This window comes from Macrotis lagotis, chromosome 4, assembly GCF_037893015.1.
Source record: "Macrotis lagotis isolate mMagLag1 chromosome 4, bilby.v1.9.chrom.fasta, whole genome shotgun sequence".
Classification (NCBI taxonomy): Eukaryota; Metazoa; Chordata; class Mammalia; order Peramelemorphia; family Peramelidae; genus Macrotis; species Macrotis lagotis.
Window position 1 is genome coordinate 205,643,163 of NC_133661.1, and position 24,297 is coordinate 205,667,459.

Sequence of the window (24,297 nt, forward strand, 5' to 3'; positions counted from 1 at the left end):
AGATCCTTGACCTGGCAGGACGTGGAAAGGTGGAATGGAATGATCAAAAAACAATTGCAGGCCTTAAGGCTTGTGCAAAGTAAGGAAAAACCAGAAGCAGATGAGTCTCTGATGGAACCTGGGAGCAGAGGGAGATCTTGAATCATTTTAGATGTTAGCCCATCCTGAAACCTGCAGTGGAATAACCAGAGCAAAGGGATTTTGCAGTTCTCTCACTCCAAACCTGTAGATTTCCAGCTGGTTGAATGTGACTGAGTCTTAATAGCCATCAACTGTCAAGCTCACAGTTGGGTTGCTCACACTCAAACTGGGAGCTTGAAATTGCAGAGCTCAAAACTTCACCCTGGATCTACCTGTTGGGTCCCCAGCCTAAACTGTCAGTGAGATCTTGGAATAAGACATCATTAGAAATCCATTTATGACAGGTAGTGTACTAAGTGACAGCTTTAGAAGTATTATAGTGATAATTGAGATCTCATTTCTCCTTTCTAAAAATAACTCCGAAAAGATAGGTGTTGTTATTCCTAAAGTAAGATTTGTACTCGGGTCTTCCTGACTGCAGAACCAGTGCTCCAGATCCACTCTGCCATCTAAATTGCCTCTAGGTTCCTAAGGGAATCAAAACAGGACGAAATATAATTTAATCTTTTGCATTTTTCTATTTCCAACTGCAGATATAATAGGAATCTCAGATTGAGAGAAATTAAAGAAGTAGGGAGCAGGTTAAAGAATTTTGGCCCTAAGAGCAAACAACCCACCAAGAGTGAGGGGGGGGGACAGACAACTGGAGTAATTAGTGCTCAGCCCACACACACTGCTAGAATCAAAATGAGATAACAGAAAAAGCTCTTTGCAAACTTGCTATAAATACTAGCTATTCTTAGAAACTATTCTTAATCTAGCAGTGATAGATTAAATAATACTTCTTGGCACAATATATAATCAAGAATTTTTTTAATAGTGTTCTTAAGGTGAGTTTCATAAATAACAGTAGTGAATATAAACCTATATTTTGTGTATTTGGGGCCAATTTCTTGTCAGATCTAATTACATTTTTGTTTTGTCAGCTCTGTCATTTTCTTATTTACTTGAATTCCCATTATCAGTATTGGCTTCAATCTAAGTTTCCTTTGTAGGAGGTCTTTTTAAGTCATCTATCCCTTTTTTAGGATTACTTTAGTTAAAACTAAATCCATTTAATTGGGTAAACAGCAATATGCATGAATAAACAAGTAAGGGTACCCATCTTAAAAAGTTAACCTTACTAATTGAAATTCTTTTACCTAATCAATTTTCACTTCACTTTTATTGTAAACTTAAAACAAAATCAAAATATCTTAACATTGAACAGAAAGCTTAAGGTTTTTAAAATACATACATATCAAACAGGAATGAAAAAATTAATACCTTGAAGAAAAGATAAAACTGAAACTAAACACTCTTTAAGTTCTCTCAATATCATTAAAGATGATGAAAAAGATAATTAAACTGAATTAAAGATATTTCTTAAGTTACTATTGAATCAAGATCTTTTCTTAAAAATTGCTTGCCTTCTATTTAAGAAAAACTGATTAGGTAATTGATTCAAGAGATTGTACATTATGTTGTCATATAAGGTGCTTTAATCTATATTAAATATTAATAAAGTTTAATTTCTTATTTTGGTTGTATGTATCATTTTTTCCAGATAAGAGTAAGCACCACCAATCATAGGATCACATATTTAGCCTGTAAAGAAACCTTAGCATTTTATAGATGAGGAAACTGAGTTACAGAGAAACTGAGTGACTTGCCTAAGATAAAACAGCTAATTAAATGTCTATGGCAGGATATGAGTACATGTCTTCTCAATTCCAAGCTTAGTGCTCTACTTATTTTGTACTGTTTCTTCACACTCATATCTTTTACTCATACTACTTTTGTCATCAGCAATACCTTATGTTCCAGTGGAGTCTGGATCTTACTACTGGCTGGTGGGGAGCATAAATCATGTGAGACAGCATTCCATTTGTTAAAAATGCCAGGTCATTGGAATGCTAGGGCAGAAAGAATGACGGACTAGAAGTCTCTATTTTATTACATCCCAAATGGAGAAGTAGGTATTGTAGAACACTGATTCAGGTACTCATAAATGGCTCACTCTTTATCCTTTCGCATAACAAGTCAAACAACTCTTTTTAGGTTTTGGATTTTTTTTTCTTGGCAAGACAGTGGGGTTAAGGTAATTAATTGTCTGTGGCCAGATTTGAACTGTTATCTCATTTTGATTCTAGCAAACTCAGATCCTCCTGATTCTAGGGCCAGCATTCTGGGCCACTTAGTTGCCACAAACAACTCTTTATTTAAGCTTCGTTTTTTCCTTAGGAACTTAAACTAGCCAGTCCAACTCTTTAGCTGTATGTTACAGAGAAGTCAGAAAGCTCAAAATCAATAAAATGATGATAAGGTGATCCAGTATTTCTGCTAAACTCTTTGTTATTGAAAAAAGCAATTTAACCTAAACAACCACCAAGGATTATCTTTATGGGATTTCTAAAATTTAGAGGATTTAGTTCTTTATCCAAATGGTCCACAGCAGATTGCAATGAAGAAGAAATTTTGTGAAATTCCCCAAAGAACATGGCTCAAATATCTTCACATGTAGATATTGGATGCCTGGAGGTATTTTAAGTTCATAATGGAAACTGGTCCCATGACCTTCTGCACACCAAACCCTTGCCCTTTTCCATTTTCTTTGGATTTATTGGTGGGAGCTTTACCAGAGTGGCAACATAGACTAGCTCAGCAGCCACAATTGGCCAGAGGGATAGAAGACCTCTGAGGGCTTCAACCTGTGACTCCCATGTAAAAGGTCAAGACCTGATTAGGAGACAGCAAAGCAAAGCTGAGAAAAAATCGGTTGCAGACCAAATCAGAACACTCAAATCTGACCCCTCCACCCACCCCTCTCCCCAGCTATGTCTCTTGTTGGTTTTTCTTGGTCCTTATGTCAATTGCAGAGCCAGTCTCTTTTATTGTGAATTCAACAATCACAAATATTTGAAGACATTTAAATGTCTTGAAAGAGGATTTTTGACAAAAACTTCTTCACAGAGTATTTTTAAAATATACAAGCTGAACCAAGCACTAACAATAGTGTCTAATTGATTCCTCTTTTACACTATTTTACACTATTTTACACACCAGTCACTGCCCTTGAACACCTCCACACACAAGCCCTTCCTTACAATAAATCAATAGATTGCTCGTATCTCATCGTGTAAGTCTGGTCCTGTATCTCCTGCCCATCACTCCTCTCTCTGCCAATAAGTGATGGAAGATATATTTCATCATCAGACTTTAGAATCCATGATTTGGTCAGAGTTCTGAGGGCTTTCAGAGTTGTGTTCACTTCTTTGGTCATCACCATAAATTTTTCTACTAGTTCCATTCTCTCCATCTGTTCATACAAGTCTTTCTATTTTTTATGAGTATGTCATATTTCTTATTTCCTATGATGCAATAAATAGAATTTTATCACATTCACATTCAATTTAATCAATTATTCCCCACCTGATGAATACCTATTTGTTTCTTTACTATAGCAAAAAAAGTACTGTTATAAAGATTTTTAGATAGAATATCGATTTCTCTAAAATAGATTATATGGGGTGGCTAGGTGGCGCAGTGGCTAGAGCACTGGCCCTGGAGTCAGGAGTACCTGAGTTCAAATCCAGCCTCAGACACTTAATAAATACCTAGCTGTGTAGCCTTGGACAAGCTACTTAACCCCATTGCCTTGCAAAAACTAAAATAAAATAAAATAGGTTATATATCTATCATTCTTTTAACCTTCTGTCTCTGATTTCCTGGGGTACATGCCTAATAGTGGTATTATTGGGTGACAAGCAGTTTAATGATCTGAAGGGGACAATTCCAATTATTTTTTCAGAGCAATCAAATCAATACAGTTCCACCATGTGCCTGAGGCAATCTCAAAGCACAGTACCAGGACATGCAGGGCAACTGGTGTTTGGATATTTAAATGATAAATGCTGTGTGATGATTCCACTCATATGAAGGTTACCCTCTCTGGAAGGTGGCATTCCTTGTGAGGGTTTCCCAACTAATGTACATACACACCTTAATTGTCACCAATGCTGCTGGTGGGCTGAACCCTGATTATGAAGTTGGGGATGTTATGCTGATCTGAGATCATATCTTCTTGGCAGGCCTCAGTGGCAATAATCCACTCAGAGGGTCCAATGATGAAAGGTTTGGAGAAAGGTTTCCTCCTATGTCTGATGCCTATGACTGGATTCTGAGACAGGATGCCCATTTCATAAGGAGGTAAATGGAACGGAAACAACCACTGCAGGAAGGAGCCTATGTTATGGTGGGAGGGCCTACCTTTGAAACCATTGCAGAATGTCAGTTTCTGCAGAGACTAGTAGCTGATGCTGTTGGCATGAGCACAATGCCAGAGGTGATTATGGCCAGGCATTGTGGCCTTTGAGTTTTTGGGTTTTCCCTTATCACGAACAAATCAGTATTGGACTATGAAAGCCAGGAGAAAGCCAATCATGAAGAGGTACTGTTGACTGGGCACCTTGTTGCTGAGAAGTTGGAGCAACTTGTCTGTCTTCTTGTGGAAAGCATGTAGCCACCAACTAAGAACACTTTTTGATCCACAGGCCACCTGGCTTCTCTTTCTCCTACTGTCCACTTTGAATTCTATTCAGTGGCCAACTTTGTCTTCTTGCTTGAGCCATTTAGTTTTCTGCCTTTAGGTTGTGGTAGACAAATAAGAAATATTAGAGAATATCTGCTTATCCTTTCATCTCCTTCTAATGGTACTGAATTTTCTTTTACTCTACTGATTCCTTCCCTGCCATGGAAAGCTGATCATTTCACTACAGCTTCGACCCACAGTCAACATCCTTCATGCATTTTGTACTAAGGCTGCTGTTAATATTTTGAAGATTACTGATACATTCCCTGAGGTCTCACTCTGCCATCCTTTAACTGGCCCTTTGTGGTCCAGACCAGTATGTGTTACAAACTTAGTACTATGTGGGAATAAAAAGACAGACAGAAATGTTTCTGTCTTCCTGTGCTAAACACTTGGCTTGGTGGAATACAGTTTAGGCTATGATAATACAGATAATATGTATGATGATCTCACAAAATGTGTACAGGCTACTTACATGAATAAAGAATGGATATTTCACGAGGTATATCTCAGTAAATTGTGTGCAGGACCTTCCAACAGTGAAGTCAGGGAGCAATGTTTTCTTTAACTTAGGCTGTTTTAATTCAGTTCAATTAAGCATACATTTAAGTGCCAGTGTGTGCAAGGAACTATTTGGTATTGTCAGAGAGATAAATAAAAGATAAGTTTCTACTATCAAAGGGCATTTGGTGTGGTAAGGGCATATGAGATATAAGTGTACCCCAATAGAATATAGAACAACATTTTAGAGCCAGGAAAGAATTTGGAGTTCACTAAATCTAATCCCTCATTTTACAAATGAGGAAACAGAAGGATTTCAAAGTCATGTAGTCGGTTAGCATTCCAGCTATAGGAACTTGCAAGAACACAGAACAGAGAGGAGGGAAAAATTCAAGGCCTAGTGAGTTATCCCTTTTATCAGGGTTCCTCAAGGAGGATTATTTGGATAAGGCTAAAACATCTTAAATGCCTGACTGAGGAATCTGGGTTTTAATACAGAAAAAAAATGAGATTATTAAATTTTCAGAAAGGGAGAGATATGAGTAATGTGCCTTAAGTTAAGAAACTGACTAGTAGCTCTCTAAATTAGGACAGAAAAACAAGTTTAGAGATGAGTTTAAAAACTTAGACCATGAACTTATTTGGTGACAGTATTGATCATTCAAAAGATGTCAGAAATAGAATTCATAAGACATAGCAATTTACTTAGGAGGTTAGGGGAGAATCAAAAATGATCCCAAGATTCCAGCCTTGGGAAAGTGAAATATGATGGTGCTATTAAGAAGAAATAATTAGGAAGATGGTGAATTTTATGGGGGAAAAGGAATGAGTTGAGTTTGATTTGAACTATGATGTCTAGTCAGAGCTGTGCAGTAAACAAATATTGTATCTTAGAACAGGAGATTTGTGAATTATTGGCATAGGGGCTGGTTCTGGAGTAGATAAATCCAAGAAAGGAAGGTGCAGAGGATAGGTCAAGAGAGAGTTTTTGCATTTAAGGGCTGATAGGAGAATGAAGCCCCTGTAATCAAAGAATAAAGAGGATGTCAAAGAAGTCAGATTTTGCATAAAAAGCAAGGGAAGAGGACAGAAAAGTTCTTTGGGTTTGGCAATTAGGAGGTCAGTAGTAACTTTAGAGAATGGTTTCACAAGACTGATATGAGTAGCAGTCATTAGATCATAGGGGTTTTGATAAGCTAGTGGTCAGGAAATAGAGAAACAAATCACTTCAGAGTTAATTCAACAAAGGAACTAGAGTTCTCCAGTATGTATGACATTGTGGCTATAGCTGAAACAAAGGAAGTAGTTTTTTTGTTTGCCAGATAGCCAAAATATTCACCAGGGCAAAACTGTAAAACTAGTTTGGCACACTTCTACTTTTCTGCAGGATTTTCCCTACTCCTGATGAACCTTACTCCCAGGGCAACTAGTACTCTCATGCTTACTTATGACAAGCCAGAAGTGCCATTCAGGTGCTTCTGTTTCCTAGCCAAAGCTTCTCATCCTTTTCTATAAAAGCATACTTTTCCAGTTGGATATTAAAAGAAGGAAATGGTTTTATTTTGATATCAGGATGTCTTTGGCTTTCTTGCTTAATTTTACCCAGCCTTTGTTATAATGTCAGTTTTCACCACCACCCAAACAGTTGCTTGTATAACAATTTGCCATTCACATTTGCTTTTTCTCTTTGCCAGGACAGAAGTTCTGGTTTGAGATCAGTTTTTTCTGCATTTCTCTTTTCTAGTTAAGCACCCAACTATAATTTCTTTATATTAATAGGAAAAAAGACAACATTAGGGTATCTGTTAAAGAGGGTGAAATTAAAACAAGAGAGGCTCATTACTCTCTTTTGTATCTCTTAATACCATGACTTAGGTCTCTGATAGAACTAAAAAATTGGAACCCTGCTAAAGGACCCAAGAGTATCTTAGTGACTTTCAGGACCAAACAAGGCTTAATTATCAGCAAATGTGTAGAAAGTAATAGTATGCCACAGGAGCTGCTCTAGAAGTGTGTTGAGCTCTTTATGGGACAACGTGGCTACCTAATTTTCCTCTCACTGAAAAGAAATTGATTCATTTTGTGTTGTCCCAACAAGAAGGTAGAATAAAAATTATCCTAGGCCTTTACTCTCACTATTCTCTGTACCCTTTCATCACTTGAAGATTTAACATCTTTTCTAAAAATGTAGCCTCTTTTAGGAAGCTTGACTTAAAATTATCCAATAAGAAATTACTTTTCTTTCCTTGGGTCTTGAATAACCTTTTCGTATTTATCTTAATTTTTTATGTATTCTATTTTGCACTAGAGTTCTGGATATTGATTCATCACACTGCCAATTTCTATATCTCCCAAATAATTGTAAGCTCTATGAGAATAACTATGCCTTAATTGCATTTTTATCCTCTTAATCACCTAATTTAATAAGTATTAATAAATGGTCAATAATTGAACAGAAAACTTAACTCTAAGTAACTAAAATTTATAATAGATTCTGAGACTTTACAAAGTGCTTTTCTGACACCAATAAATTCTATGTATTTAAAAAAACTTCATACTCAGTTATTTTAATTTGGTAAATATGTTAAACAGACAGGGTTTTCTGCCAATTATATTATAGTCATACTTTTTTCATTCTTCCATTTTAGTTTTTTAAGAAAACATATACTAAATTATAATCAAATACTAACATTGACATGATACTTAGGACACAACAGTCAATGGAACTCTATAATTCAAGCAAATCAGCTTATGTGCTGCCTTTCGGAAGTCTACAAAAAAGGCACTGTGTGTCACTATATTAGCTATTCACAAAGTGGAACCAAATATGGATATTCACCAGCTGATGTTTTCCTTGAGCCACCAGACCAGAAACTCCTTCAATTCCATTCTGGCTCATTCAGAGAGGATACAGTATCTCATCTCCACTATTCACTAGAGGGTGCTAAACCTGAATCATAGAGGTTGATCCCTAGTGCTAAGCTTCTCAAATCCACGCTCAGCAAGTTTCATCTATGGGATGAAATGGAATATTATCCAAAATATTTAGTCTGCATGAGTAATCTTTTTAAAGTGTATTTTTGTTTTTAATTTTTAAATTTTGAATTAAATGAACACCTCCCCAAAAACAATATCTCCATATACAAAGTAGAAAATAAAAGAATTATAAGTAAGGGGCGGAGCCAAGATGGTCATAGGAGAGGATCCTCTCTTAGGTGCTCTCTCTCCAAACTTATAAACTAAGGACTCTAACTAAATTTTCATGAGACAGAATCCACAGAGGGATCCAGTGAGGCAGTTCTCCAGCCCAAGGTAACCTGGAAAAGAGCAGAAAGACTCCACTCCATGGTATTAGAGGGGTAGCCTGCCCTAGCAAAGGAACTTCAGCCTCAAGGAGGCAGCCCCCGGGCACTGGGAGCTGAGGCTCATGGCAGCAGGGGAAGTTTCCTGACCTACACTCGGGGATCACCGGGCCCAACTTGGGGGATCAGCCAGGAGGGACCTCTGCCACAGCGAGTTTGTGAAGCCCAGCCCTCAGGGCACACAGCAAGCAGTGTGGCCACAGCAGCCCAGATCCAGGAACTGGAAGCAGGAGCCCCCAGGGTGTGAGTGCTGAGCCTAGGGAGAGGAGTGGAGAGAGACTGCCAAGCTCTGTCCTCTGTCCCTGAACAGGACTCTCTGGGGTTCTGACCACATTCTGATCCTGATCACAGTCTAGGTCCCCCATAGAACAGCAGGGCCCCGGGGCAGCTAGGTGGTGCAGTGGATAGAGCACTGGCCCTGGAGTCAGGAGTACCTGAATTCACATCCAGCCTCAGACACTTAATAATTACCTAGCTGTGTGGCCTTGGGCAAGCCACTTAACCCCATTGCCTTGCAAAAAAAAAAACCTAAAAAAAAAACCAGCAGGGCCCCACCCACCTCAGCCTTGGGGCAGAGGGGTCATTCCCAGACCAGGAGGGAAGACAGAGCCTCACACACCAAGATCCTTGGGGGGGGGGGGGTCCCAATAATACTGAAAACCTCAGGAAGCACCCCCAAAACGAGGCACAGGCTGGAGAAATGAGTAAGCAAAGAAAAAAAGAGGAATACCATTGAGAAATACTTTGCCTATGATCCCAAGAAGGATCAAAACACTCAATCTGAAGATGAGGAAGTACAAGCTCTTGCATTTAAAGACTCCAGGAAGAACAGAAATTGGGCTCAGGCTATGACAGAGCTCAAAAATGACTTTGAAAATTAAGTGAGGGAGATAGAAGAAAAATTGGGAAAAGAAATGAGAGAGATGCAGGAAAAACATGAAAAAGAAGTCAGCAGTTTAGTCAAGGAAATCCAAACAAATGCTGAAGAAAATAGCATGTTAAAAACCAGCATAGGGCAAATGGATAAAACAGTTCAAAAAGTTATTGAGGAGAAGAATGCTTTAAAAAGCAGAATTAGCCAGATAGAAAAAGAGATAAGAAATCTCTCTGAGGAAAACAAATCCTTCAGATGTAGAATGGAGCTAAAGGAAGCTGATGACTTTATGAGAAGTCAAGACACAATACTTCAAAACCAAAAGAATGAAAAATTAGAAGAAAATGTGAAACATCTCATTGAAAAAACAACTGATATGGAAAACAGATTTAGGAAAGATAATCTAAAAATTATTGCAATACCTGAAAGTCATGATCAGAAAAAGAGCCTTGACTCATTTTCAAAGAATTACTACAGGAAAATTGCCCAGATATCCTAGAAGCAGAGGGCAAAATAGAAAGAGATCCAAAACAAAACAACCCCCAGGAATATTACAGCCAAGTTCCAGAACTCCCAAGTCAAAGAGAAAATATTACAAGCAGCCAGAAGGACACAATTCAATTATCATGGAACTGCACTCAGGATCACACAGGACTTAGCAGCAACTACATTGAAAGCTTGTAGGGCTTGGAATATAATATTCTGGAAGGCAAAAGAGCTTAGAATGCAACCGAGAATCAACTATCCAGCAAAACTGAACCTCCTCTTCCAGGGAAAAATATGGATTTTCAATGAACCAGGAGAATTTCAAATGTTCCTATTGGAATGGCCAGAACTGAACAGAAGGTTTGATCTTCAAATACGGGACCTCAGGTGAAGCATAGAGAGTGGAGGAGAAGGATAAAATATGAAGGACTTAATGATGATGAACCACATGTATTCCTGCATAAAAAAATGATACTGATAATACTCATATGAACCTTCTCATTTAATAGAGCAGGTAGAAGGAGCTTTTATAGTTGAAGCACAGGAGGGAGCTGAATTTGTAAAAATGGAGTCAATAAGTAAAAGGGAAATGTAATGGGAAGAAAGAAAAAGGAGAGGTGGAATAGGCTAAGATATTTCATTTAATAAGATTTTTTTTTAATTACAATGAGCTATTGCAATGATATGAAAGGGGGAAGGCAAGGGGGAATGAGGGAATCTTTGCTCTCATCAGAGGTGGCTAGGAGAGGAAAGAGCATATATACTCAATGGGGTATAGACAGCTGGAGTAAGAAGGAGAGAAGGGGGACGGGGGAAGGGGGGGATGTGAGTGATGGAGGAGAGGATGGACCACGGGCAGAGTGGTCAGATACAACACATTTTCCTTATTACTTCTTGCAAGGAGCTGGAATTGGATGGCCTGTCCAGGACCATAGGGCCAGGTGGATGCTGGGCCTAAGGGGTGGTATGTGGGCTCGAGGCCTCTTGGCCCCAGGGCCGAGGATCTGTCTGCTGTGAGTAGCTATCCTACAGCAGAGACAGAGTGAAAGGAGAGAGAAAATATAGTATATGGTAGTAGAGAAGTACAAATGGAGGGAGTTGCGATCAGCAATGGCAACGGTGGAAAAAAATGGAAATAAGTTTTGTGATGGACTTATCATAAAAAATGTGATCCACTGATGACAGAGCTGGAGGTATTGGAACACAGACTGAAGCACATTTATTATCATTATTATTATTATTCTTTGGGGGGGGGGGGTTGCAGGGCAAATGGGATTGGGTGGCTTGCCTGGGGCCACACAGCTGGGTGATTATTGGGTTTCTGAGGCTGGATTTGAATCTGGGTGCTCCTGGCTCCTGGGCTGGTGCTCTGTCCACCACCCAGCTGCCCCTACTATTATTATTATTATTACTATTTTATTTTATTTGGTTTTTTGCAGGGCAATGGTGTTGGGGTGGCTTTCCCAGGGTCACACAGCTGGGTGATTGTTGGGTGTCTAGGGTCAGATTTGGGTTCAGTTGCTCCTGGCTCCAAGGCTGGTGCTCCACCCACTGTACCACCTGGCCACACCTACTACTATTATTATTATTTTTTTATTTTAATTTTTTTCTCTCTCCTTTACATTATCGCTCATGTGGGTCTATATTTTTTGGGGGGAGGGAGTATTATGTTCACTCTTAAACAAGAATATTTTTAGTAATGTATAAAAAACATTATTTGTACAAAATAAGAATAAATAAATGTTTAAAATGTAAAAACAAAAAAAAGAACTATATGTGAACCCATAAATCTTTATTACATTCAATTTGCATTCTTAAAGTATGTAAGCATGTTATTTTATTTTTTAATGACTTATTTATTTTCATATTACTATGATAATCTTATTGTGAAAGTAAACATAACCCCCCCCCAAAAAAGATAGAGAAACCTCAAGAGAAATGAAGCGAGAGAAAAGTGTAGTTCATTCTGTGTTCAGATATCATCAGCCCCATCTCTGGGATGAGTAGCATTCTTTTTTGTTTGTTTGTTTTTGCAAGGCAATGGGGTTAAGTGACTTGCCAAAGGTCACATAAGTTAGGTAATTAAGTGTCTGAGGCCAGATTTGAACTCAGATCCTCCTGACTCCAGGGCCAGTGCTCTATTCACTGTGCCACCTAGCCCCAATGAGTTTCATTCTTTATCATAAGTCCATGAGAAAAGTTACTTCAATATTTTTTCCACAGTTGCTATTGTTAACTGTATTTCCCTCTATTCTATTCCTTCCCACTCCCATCTATTCTATCCTTTCTCTCCTATCATCTGTCCCTCCTCAGAAGTGTATTGCAACTGAGTAATTTCAGATGTTCCTATCTTCTATCACTTATATCCCCCTGCCCCCATTCCCCTTTCCCTAATCTCTTTCATCTCCTTTTTCCTCTAGGGTGAGATAGATTTCTATACCCTATTGATTGTATATGTTATTCTTCTCTGAGCCATTTCTGATGAGAATGAAAGCTCATTCATTCCCCCTCCCCCTCCCCCCTTCCATTCCATTGCAAAAGCTTTTTTCTTGACTCTTTCTTGACTCCTTTCCCTTTCTCCCAATACATTTCTTTTTCTCCCATTGGCTGCATCTTTACTATATTATACCATTATATTCAGCTCCCTCCTGTGCCTTGTCTAAATATTCTCCTTCTAACTGCCTTATAAATGAGAAGGTCATATGAGTTAACAATATTTTCTTCCCATGCAGGAAAACAAGCAGTTCAGCATCATTCCAACCCTCATAATTAGCCCTTCCCATTCACTCTCTCTCTCTCTCTGCTTCATCTGAGTCCTTTACTTGAAGATCAAATTTTCTGTTCAGCTGTGGTCATTTCGATAGGAAAGTTTTGAAAGTCCTCTGTTTCATTGAATGTCCATCTCTTCCCCTGAAAAAGGATGTTCAATTTTGCTGGGTAGTTGATTCTCGGTTGCAATCCAAGCTCTTTTGTCTTCCAGGATATCATATTCTAAGTCCTACAAGCCCTTAATGAAGACATTGCCAAATCCTATGTAATCCTGACTGTAGAGCTGTGGTAATTGAATTGTTTCTTTCTGGCTCTTGTACTATTTTCTCTTTGACTTGGAAGTTCTGGAATTTGGTTATAATATTCCTGGGAGTTTTTTTTGGAGGGGATCTCTTTCAGGATTCCCTCAATTTCTAGTTTACCCACTACTTCTAGGATCTCAGGGCAATTTTGCACTGAGAAAACAAAACCTAGAATTCTTGAAAATGAAGTCTAGGGCGGCTAGGTGGTACAGTGGATAAAGCACCGGCCCTGGAGTCAGGAATACCTGGGTTCAAATCCGGTCTCAAACTCTTAATAATTGCCTAGCCATGTGGCCTTGGGCAAGCCACTTAACCCCATTTGCCTTGCAAAAACCTAAAAAAAAATGAAGTCTAGAGTTGTAAAATTCAAAACCTTGCAAAGAAAATGATTGGTAGAAACTACTATTGTATGTAATTGGAAAACAAATAAAATATTTATATAATTAAAATAAAAGAAAAGAAAGAAAAAATGAAGTCTAGGCTCTTTTCATGGTCATGACTTTCAGGTAGCCCACTAACTTTAAAATTATCTCTTCTGGATCTATTTTCTTTATTATTTTATTATTATTATGATTATTATTATTATTGCTATTATTATTTTAGTTTTTGCAAGACATTGGGGTTAAGTGACTTGCCCAAGGTCACACAGGTAGTTAATTGTTAAGTGTCTGAGGCTGTATTTGAACTCAAGTCCTCCTTACTCCAGGGCCAGTGCTCTATCCACTGCACCACCTAGCTGCCCCCTGGATCTGTTTTCTAGATCAGTCATTTTTCCAGTGAGATATTTCACATTTTCTTCTAATTTTTCATTCTTTTGGTTTTGTTTCTTCATTTCTCACAAAGTCATCAATTTCCCTTAGCTCCATTCTACATCTATAGAGGTTATTTTCTTCAGTGAGTTTTTTTTAATCTCCTTTTCCAATTCTGCTTTTTAAGGCACTCTTCTCATCATTGGTCTTTTAGGTTGCTTTTTCCATTTGACCTAAACTGGTTTTTAATTTTTTTTTGTAACTCCTTCACCAAGCTGCTGACCTGGTTTTCATGATTTTCTTATATTGCTCTCATTTCTCTTACCAATTTTTCCTCTTATCTCCCTTATTTGAATTTCAAAATCTTTTTTTGAGCTCTTTCATAGTCTAAGACCAATTTCTATTTTTCTTGAAGGCTTTGGATACAGAAGCTTTGACTTTGTCATCTTCTGAGTCTTGAATAGGTCAAAAGTAATTTTCTATGGTCACGTTCTTTTTTTTTCTGTTTTTGCTCATTTTCCCAGTCTATGACCTGATTTTAATGTATTCCCAAAGCTTTTGGGGGCTTTGTTATACCCTCCCCAGGGACCTTAATTCCTCCATTGTCTTCTAAGAGGCTCTGACTCCTCTCCTGCCTGTGCTCTGGTCTGTGTATGATCACAGGCCTTCCCCCTCTACCCTGGAGCTGTGAGGAGAGTCTTTGCTTCTCTGTGGTAGTACAGGGGACCCAGATTGGGCCCTGGATCTGAGTATGGGTAAAGGAGAAGATTCCTGCTCCAGGGATAGCAGAGACCTCTCCCAGGGTTGCCCTGAGGCCAGTGCTGGTCTGGGTTCCATGCTCACTCCGGTGCAGCAGAATTCTCCCATCAACCCTCCAAAGTGTCCCCTGTGATCCCTAGGCCAAGAGGCCTGGAAACCAGCATTGCTGCCATGGACCCAGGCACTCTCAGGGACACAGGCACCCCTTGGATTCTTCCTGGAAGACTGGAATTGATTTGATCAGGTGCTAGGGCCAGGGCTACACTGTGGCTCTTTCCAACCCCAGTCACAGTGGAAGAGACCTTTCCATGGGTCTACCAAGTTGTCTTGGCTGGGAAATTGTTTTACTCAGTCTTTTTGTGGGTTCTGCCCCTCTAGAATTAGAGTCATAATTTTACAACATTTGGAATTTTAGAGGGAAGAGCTTCTGGGAATTCCTGCCTCAACACTGCCATCTTGGCTTTTTAATTTTTTAACATGATTTTCAAAGCTGTCTTGCCTGTTCTTTGGGCTGATGCCTTTTCCCTTCTGTTCATTTTTAAGAAGCTTCAATGAATCTTTTATTTTTTATTTTGACTATACTGTCTCTAGTTCCTATGTCTTGCTCCTCCTATCTCCTTCCCCTAAACAAAAAGGGAAAACCACAATCCTTGTAATAACAGGTAAGCATAATCAAGCAAAACAAATACATAAATGTGTCATGTCAGAAAATATATGATACTCTGCATTTTGAGTTATACACCTTCTGAAAGATGGGTAAGCATGGTCCAACATCAGTTCTCTGGAGTCATCTAAATTCTTTTTCTTTATAATGTTGAAGAAGTATGCTACCTCAAGAATTGAGCTTCATGGTGGACTTAAAAGAAAGAAAGCAACTCATCCCAGAGGCAGAACCATTGGAATCTGAGCACAGACTGAAGTACAATTTTTTTTTCTCTCTCTCTATTCTTGAGTTTCTCATCTTCTGGGGAGGGGGTTATGTTTACTCTTATAACACATTCAATTCACATCAACATATAGCATGGAAACAATGTTGAGCCTATCAGACAGTCTTCTGTGGGTGGGGGAAGGGAGAGTGGATGGGGAAAATTGTAGAATTCAGAGCCTTGCAAAAAATGATGGGTACATATTACATATACATATTACATATACATATATTGTATATAATTAGAAAACAAATAAAATGTTAAAATAAAAAAATTTTAAAAAAGAATTGAGCTTCAGACCAAGATTTGTCTAAATCAGTTTTACATCAATCATCTTTAGCATGTAGGAAAAACTGTAAGATAAAAGAGAATCTGTCTACACATAAAGCTGGCATAATGCCACAGTGCAAGGGGTGGAAGGGGGACATTCTGAAAAGAATTATTTTGTAATGGATAGGACAAGATAAGATTTCAGAGGGAAGTAATTAGAAAGTAATCTTACCACTCACACCCAGCCAAAAAAAAAAAGCATTTGTTCAAATTTTGCCTTTGAATCAATTTAGAATGAACCCAAAGTTTTACCAATATTATGACCAGGGGAAAGAGCCTTGGATCCAGAATCAGAGCATTTGTGTTCAAATCCTATATTCAAAGCTAGAGCTACAGCCAGGTCACTTAATCTCACAAATCTTAGTTATCTATAAGAGAGAAAATATTTTTACGCCATCTAATTTACAAGATCATTGTGTGGAGAGGGATTTATAAATGTCCAAGGACTATGTAATTGTAAATTATTATATGTTATTCCTTACAAATTTTTGGATAAAATGTTATTTTTCCTCCCACCTACCGCTACACTTCAATAAAAATCAAAGAAAGCGGAAAAGGACCCATTGTGCAAAAACAAAAACTTCCTATGGTGGCAAAGAATCAGAAACTGAGAGGAGGCCCATTGATTGGGAAATGGCTGGGGAATTTATGATATATGATCATGATGGAATTGTGCTCTAAGAGATTTGTTTCAGGAAAACCTGGGGAGACTCTAGGTCTGAAGTGGACAGAATCAGGAGAAAAATGTAAACAGTAACTACAATATTGTAAAGATAACCAACTGTGGAAGAAAGTAACTGATCAACACAATTATCCACCACAATTCCAAAGGACTCATGATAAAAATGTTACCCACCTCCAGATCTGTCTGATAAGCTGTGAAGATTGAAGCACATTTTTTTCTTTTTCCTTTTTTTTTCCTGGAATTTGGTTTAAGGTTGAAATTCATTTTGCATGACTTTATATTTGTAATAAATTTTGTATTTCTTGCCTTCTTAATGAGTAAGGAAAAAGGGGTGACTAGGTGGTGTAGTGGATAAAGCACCGGCTTTGGAGTCAGGAGTCCGCTCTCAGACACTTAATAATTACCTAGCTGTGTGGCCTTGGGCAAGCCACTTAACCCCATTTGCCTTGAAAAAAAAAAAACCTAAAAAAAATGAGTAAGGAAAAGGGGGGAAGAGAGAGTGAATTTGGAACTGGAAATAAAATTAAATTAAATTAAAAATTTAAAAAGCTAGAAATAAGATCATACAGATAAAAAAGCACAGAAAATGAAATAAAAAACTAACAAAAAAGTTGAAGAGGGAAGGATATTACTTGAGAGAAAAAATGGTTAAAAAATCAGATAAGATAAAAGAAAAAAGAAAAGGGAACAAGGTAAGCTAAACTTTAAAAACTATAGAAAGAGATAACAAGTGGGAAAGGAGTAGCTTTTTGGTGAGGAAAAAAAATAGAGTTGCCTTAAAAATAGATTGAGTTAAATTAACTGAAAATACAAAGTACTATTTTTACAAAGTTAGAATGGGAAAATCCTACTTCAGAAAAAATAATTATAAACCATTGAAGAAAATATAAACCTATCTCATAATTTTAAATATGAATGTATTTATGTAAATGTATTTATGAATGTATTTATGTAAATATGAATGTATTTCTGTAATTGTCTACTATGTAATCATATGAATGTATTTATGTAAATATGAATATATAATAAATGTAAGTGACAGATTGGATAAGAAAACAAAATATTATAGTCTACAACTTACAAGAAATACATCTAAAAACCAAAGACAAATAGAATATAAAGAAAAGGTTGGCACAACAATTACTAAGCATTAGGTGAATTCCAAAAGCATGCTTTAAGACAATGCAAAACTAAAATTCACAACATAAAAAAAGAGATAAACAAGGAAAACTCATTATACTAAAAGACTATAGGCAACAAAGCAAATTCATTATTTAGGTTGTATGTGTCAAATGACCTGTCTAAATTCATAAAGCAAAAATTAATTGAATTACAAGAAGGCCTAGATAGTAACACAATAGTGGAAAGAAATTTTAATGTCCCTCTCTTAGTTTTTGACAAAACATAAACAAAAGGGAAAATATAGAACAAATTAAGGGAGAAGCTCAATTAAAAGACATATAGCAATTTGGAAATGGGACTGCTAAAGAATAAATGTATTTCTCAGCACCAGATGGAAGATTTTAGGGATTAGATTCTGAGGTTGGTTCTTTTGGAGCTGCTTCCATCAGAATGTGAGCAGTGACATCATTGTATAGGGGTTGAGGTAAAAGGAGAAAGTGTTAGTATTCTGGGCCTGAAGCAAGTATGGATTTGGCCATGTGGGATGTGGCTATGTTCACTGACTTTTGTATAAAGGCTGTCAGTGTCTGGAGGAGAGGAAAGTCTAGGAGAAATGCAAAAAAGAGAAAAAGTAGTGGGGTTAAAATGAGTAGGAGCTAGGAGATTATACAGGAGGTCTGTAGCCAAGAGAATTAGGCAACTTCTGATCTTTCTCTGATGTGTAAGGCTTTGTCAGCTAATTTTTTTTCACAGCATCCTTGACCAGGCCTGCTTGGTTCACATAGAAGTAACACTCTTCATGGAAGAAAAAGCAAAACCTTTCAGCTAGCAGTAGGTCTAGACCTTGCTTGTTGTCCAAAAGAATCAACCTCAGTAGCAGCCAGAGAGCCCATTGGCTATGTCATTCAAGCTTTCTTAGCAGTCTCGTGATAGCTGCTGAAAGTAATACAGAGAGGTCGGGAAGCCCCCCCCCCCCCACTACAGACCCCACTTTGGAGAGGATTCCTATGGCTATGAGGAAGGGGATCAAAGGAAGAGCTCTCTGGTATCTGGTGTGTATTTTAAGGGAGACAGGAAGTGTCTCGTTGTGGGGTCTTCTCAATATGGAGCAAGAAATAGGTAAGGGAGCAGACACCCAGTGCAGTTAGTGGGAAGGCAAAGGTAATTCTACACAGAAGATCCCATCTTCTCTTAGGCACATGCCCAGGTGGAGGAAGGTGTGTAAATTCCTGTCTTTCATTATGCCACACTGAGATGGAAGGGTCAGGCTTGTAAGTGGTTGCAAGGGAGGCTTTTCAATTTCTGGGTCAGTCAGGAGTGGTTTGGTCCCTGTGTCCATCAAGATATTCATGTTAGGCGGCTAGGTGGTGCAGTGGATAAAGCACCGGCCTTGGAGTCAGTAGTACCTGGGTTCAGATCTGGTCTCAGACACTTAATAATTACCTAGCCTTGTGGCCTTGGGCAAGCCACTTAACCCCATTTGCCTTGCAAAAAAAAAAAAAGAACCTATAAAAAAAAAGATATTCATGTTAAAGCAAGAAGTGCCTTCCATTCCTGAAGTAGATGGAAGCCATGAGTAGGGGTTGACAAGTGTCAAGTGGCAGAACTTGGTGGTGTGGCCAGAGTCTGCACATGTCAGCTTGGATGAGGAGAGAGGAGAACCAGAGAGGCTGGATAAAAAGACTGTTAGCAGATGGAGAGACAGAGTAATCAACTCAAGAGTTCATGTGGTTCTTGGCCAGAGAGACAGAGACAGCATAGTTTATTGGAGGGAGTTACTGGAGGGAGATGGCGATCAGGAAATATGGAGGGGAGCTCAACTGAGAAAGGGGATATTCAATGCCAAAGGACCGGTGATAGGTGTTTTAGCAAGGGAGAGGCTAGTGAACTTGGAGAAGTAGGTTTTATAGGGCCTTGAAGTTGCATTAGTGGTAGAAGCAGGGTAGCTGCTCAGGAAGGTTATCAGCCAGGCCTAGTAAGGTGTTGTCAACCTCCTTGTGAAGGGTAAGGGGAACAGGGTTGGGCTTCCATGTGACTAGAGGAGAGGGGATTGCCTGGTGTGTCATGGGAGGAAGGACCGGGGTGGAAGAAAAGAAAAGGGAAGTCTGAAGAATAAAAATGATGAAGGACAAAAGGAAGATCAACCAAGTTTAGGAGGACTTTATGCTTCCATGCAGGGGGCATACGGGTGAAATCACTGAGCCATCTTGGCTGGGGACATGACCATGGGCCTGTTGTGTTGAAAAGGAAGGAGGTAGGGAGAAGACTCCCTTGTGGGAAGTTTAGTTGCAGATACAACAATCCTTGGTCAATTTAAAGAGTATGTCAGAAAGGGCAGGGGTGATGAGTAAAGAGGAAAGAAATTGTAAGAGAGGTTTATGCCCAACATGAAAGGAGTTGTGGAAGTGAGAAAGGTGATAGCTTGTATTCAGGGAAGGAGTAAGCACTCATTCTGAGACAACCAGAGATCCCGTCAAGTGACCCTTTGTGAAAGGTGGGCTTGTTTCTCTTTGTGTGTATTCTGGTTATAGAGAGAGTATAACACAATCACTTGTAAATGAGTGTAAGATGCCACCTGTTTGACTACTGAATCAGACTTTATCCCCCATGGCCACAAGGATGGAAAGACCCTGATGGCTTTGATAATGGACTACAGATGGGGTGCTGTGGATAGCAGTTTAAGAATCAGATCAGCATTAGTTGTGAGAGAACCTTTGGTGACAAGGAAGCCCCTTTCCTTCCAAATGGACACATAAGATTGTGGGATGTGGAAGGCATAGCAGGAATCAGTATAAATGGTAACATGCTTTCTGTTGACCAGAATGAGAGTGGATAAAGGCAATGAGTTCAGCCCCTTGAGAAGAGATCTCTGGAAGAAGGGTCCAGATTCAATGATGGAGGTGAAAGATATGATGGTGTGTCCTGCTATTTGTTTCCCAACTATCCCTGAGGAACTCTTGTCAATGAAACAGTTGTTATCTGGATCTGAAAAGGGAATTTCCAAGATGTGGGGGAAGGGCATGAGCAGGTTCAGGAGGAACACAGAGCAAGAGTGAGGAGTAAGAGAGAGAGGAGAGTGACCAGAGTGTTCTGACCAGGGAAATGTGAGTATTGTTCATTAAGATTACATGGGCACAGTGTAGGCAAGAAGGGTGGAGGAAGCATTTTTGCTTGGTTGTTGATGAGGTCAGTGAATGAGAGGAGAACACAGTCATCAATTGAAAATTTGTCAGCTTTTGATCCCTGTAGCTAGAAGGACTATGACTACAAGGGCACGTAGGCAGTTAGGCCAGACATGGGCTGATGGTTTGAGCTGTTTAGATAAGTAGATGACCATCTTTAGATCAGGTTTGAATACTGTACCAAGAGGCACATTGTGACTCCCTGTCTCCCATCACTGTAGAGTAGGCTTATTTAGGTTTGGGAGGGATAAAGCTAGGGATGTAATTATGGCTTCCTTGAGTTTGAGGAAAGGGGTTGAAATGGGGGCTTTGGGTGGCCAAGGTTCAGAGAAAGGTCTTTGGTGGCTTCATAAAGGAGCTTGGCCAGAACTCTAAATTGGGGATCCAGTTTCAAAAGAGGCCTCCCAGACTCAGGAAGAACAGGGCTTAGTCTGGGGAACTGTCATGGAGGAAAGAAGTTTGTGGCACTCTTGTGTAGTTGACTTCTCTGAACTCATGAGTGTGAAACCCAAATAGACCTTATCATGAGAAACCCCATAACCTCTGTCTGCTAAAAAGTTCAAGACTTTAGAAGTATTTTGTAAAGACTACTCAATATCAGGGTTGCATAGAAGCAGATCAACGCATTGGAGAAGGGTTGAGGATAAAAGTTTCATTTTCAAGAAGTCCTGGGCAGGTGCTTAGCCAAAGAGGTGAAAACTATCCCTAAATCCTTGTGGAAAGACAGTTCAGGTGAGTTTATTGGATGTCCAGGTAGAAGCAAAAAAATTTTGGGAATCAGGATGGAGTGGTACACAGTGAAGAAGGCATCCTTAAAGTCAAGAACAGAGTACAGAGTGGTCAAAGAGGGGATGAGGGAAAGAAGGGTATATGGTTAGAAGCCATAGGATGTATGGAAACAATGGCCTGATTAACAATCTGCTGGTCTTGGAGCAACCAATAGGAACCATTAGGTTTCTTCTTAGGGAGTATTGGAGTGTGACAAGGGGCTGCAGAAGATCTGCTTTTAAGGAGGTCTGTGATTGTTGACTTAAGACTCTGGAGATCCACTATTGGCACTGAATATTGAAGTTTATTAGGAAAAGAGGTGGAATCCCATAATTTAATCTGGACTGGTTCATGATGCAAGACTATATAAGAGGAACAGAAGTGTTCCAGATGACAGGGTTAATAGAAGTAGGGTAGTCAATATGAGGAGAATGGGAAAGAGTTTCAGAGAGATACCAGTAGGATCCCTGTATGGCTCTTAAAGAGATGGTATCAGTGTCTGGGTTTGCAAGTGAGAAAGAATATCCCTTCCTAATATTGGTGTAGTACAGCTAGCAACTACAAAAAGAGATGAGTAAAAGAGATGGTTCTGAAGGAGCATGGAAGAACAGTAGTAATCAAAGGATAGGATGTAAGTCCTATCCCCATTATGGTAAACAGATGATCTTTTGGCGGGTTTTGTGTTTGCATCTAGGAGAAAAAAAATGTTGCTTTACCTGCTATTTGAAGGGTTACCCATGGTTCTGCATGTGTGATGGGTTCAAGGGCTGAGACAGATGCTGGGTATCATCAGTCATTTGTAGCCAAGACCAAGAGGATGGGGAGATCCTAAGGAGTCAATTGCTCTCCTCCCTTCTGAGGGGCTGAGGGACAATCTGACTTCTACTATCCATGTTTTCCACATTTTGGCTGGGTCTGGAGGGAGGCCTGGGATTTGAAGAGTGAGCTGTCTGATGCCTGGGTTTGCCACTTTTGAAACAATCACCTCAAGGAATGTTGCTTTTGTTTAGCATCCTCTTGGAATTTTGAGTTCGAGGTCCATTAATGGCAGAGGCAAACATCTAGAGGGACAAGGTTTTTACTTCATCTCTATTATTAAAGCCTGAGAAAGTCATATTAACTAAGTCTCCTATAGGTGCCTGGGGACCAGCCTCAATTTTCTGCAGTTTGTAGCAGATGTCAGGAGTTGATTGAGAGATGAAGTGGACATGTAGAAAAAAGGCCCCTTTGGGGGAGTCAAGGTTATCATTAGTGTATTGAATGGCACCTTCCTTAAGTCTATTGAGTAAAGCTCTGGGGTTTTCTTCAGGACCTTGTGAGATCTCTGTGACACTATCACAATTGATAGCCTTTAAGCATGCATAAGTGATCAAGTCTCATCAGACTTCAGTAGTCCCTAAAGGACTATCTGTGGGATTATGTCTATTTAGGGCATGTCTATATGGCCCTGGGCAGCCTTCCAGACCCTTTTCCTCTTGTCAGAAGGCATACAGGCTAATGAAGGAGGTCTCTCCAAGACCAGTTGTAAGAGAGAGTCAAATAGTGGAATTCTTTAGAAAAGTGTGTGGGGTCAGTGGAGTAGGAACTGGAATGCTTTTCAACCTGGCTAAGGTCAGTAAGCAAAAAGGGTACTTACACCTGGACAGGATTATTACCAGGATCAAGGAAAGAGGTGAGTCTAGAAATAGGTTTAGAGAGTAGAGAGAGAGTGGTGGTGGAGGAGGGGAGAGCATCAGAGGTTGAGGTGTCTGATTAAGAAGAAGGGAAGTAAGAGAGGCTAGTGGGGCTCAAGAAAGAATTGCATAGAAACAGAGAGGTATGTGGAGGAAGGCAGAGCGGAAAGAAGGACATCCATTCAGTCTGAGGAGCAGAGGATGGCGTTTGGGGTGATCTGTGGGAATGAGTTTGAATTGGGAGGGGTGTGTTGGTGAAAGAGGAGAATCTGGGTAGCAGAACATGATTCACAAGGGGAGGGGTGCCATATTAGTTAAAAAAATATACTTGAATGTATGGGATTTCAGTCCTCTTGCCTTTGGCATCAATGAGGATATTACAATCAAAATTTGTTTCCCTGGATGGTCATGCCTCCCCATTATCTACTTTATATTGAGATCATTGTATTATGTAGAGAGACACAAGTTGTTTTGATTTAAGTAGAGAGACTATTGATTTTAGGTTTTTCAGGGCACACCTTAGTGGTATGACTAGGGAGTTTGGAAACCAAGGTCCACATAAAGAAGAATATTACAAGGGGTAAAGACACCAGATTAACCTAGAAGTTGAGACTAGGACTTATAAAGGGAATCACCATCAGTCTTGAAGGGCAGAGGAAGGAGAAGGTAGCTCAGTTTCTTTTCATGCTTTGAGGTGTCTCCCTACCTAGCTAGGATTTTTGGTGGTACTTTGAGTGCCTCTGACTGAAAAGAAGTGCCTAGAAGGGGGGGGGGGCATTATATCTCTTAAACTTCCCTTGTTTTCCAAAGTGATAACTAGGACTTGCAGTCAGGCGAAGAGTCTCTTGCAAGGTCAGAGAACCTTCTGGCATGCTGTTGCAGCCTACTACTCCTCCTCTGGAAGTGAGACTCCAGAATCAAGCTACAGCACCTCTTCCAGGTTTCAGCACCAAATGTAAAGGTTTGAGTTAAATGGTGAGAGGAGGACAACAATGAAGGTCTACCAATATAAAGTCCAAAGCTGTTTATTGGAGGAAGAGATGGCAGGCTAGACTTCAGCAGCAGGTGATTTGGTAAGCATACCTTTTTGTAGGGTGA

The 24,297-nt window shown here is 39.4% G+C and overlaps 1 pseudogene; it reads left to right on the plus strand.

Moving 5' to 3' along the window:
• Window positions 1-3,737: 3,737 nt before the first annotated feature.
• Window positions 3,738-4,681, plus strand: LOC141520283 (purine nucleoside phosphorylase pseudogene; annotated as a pseudogene).
• Window positions 4,682-24,297: the final 19,616 nt, after the last annotated feature.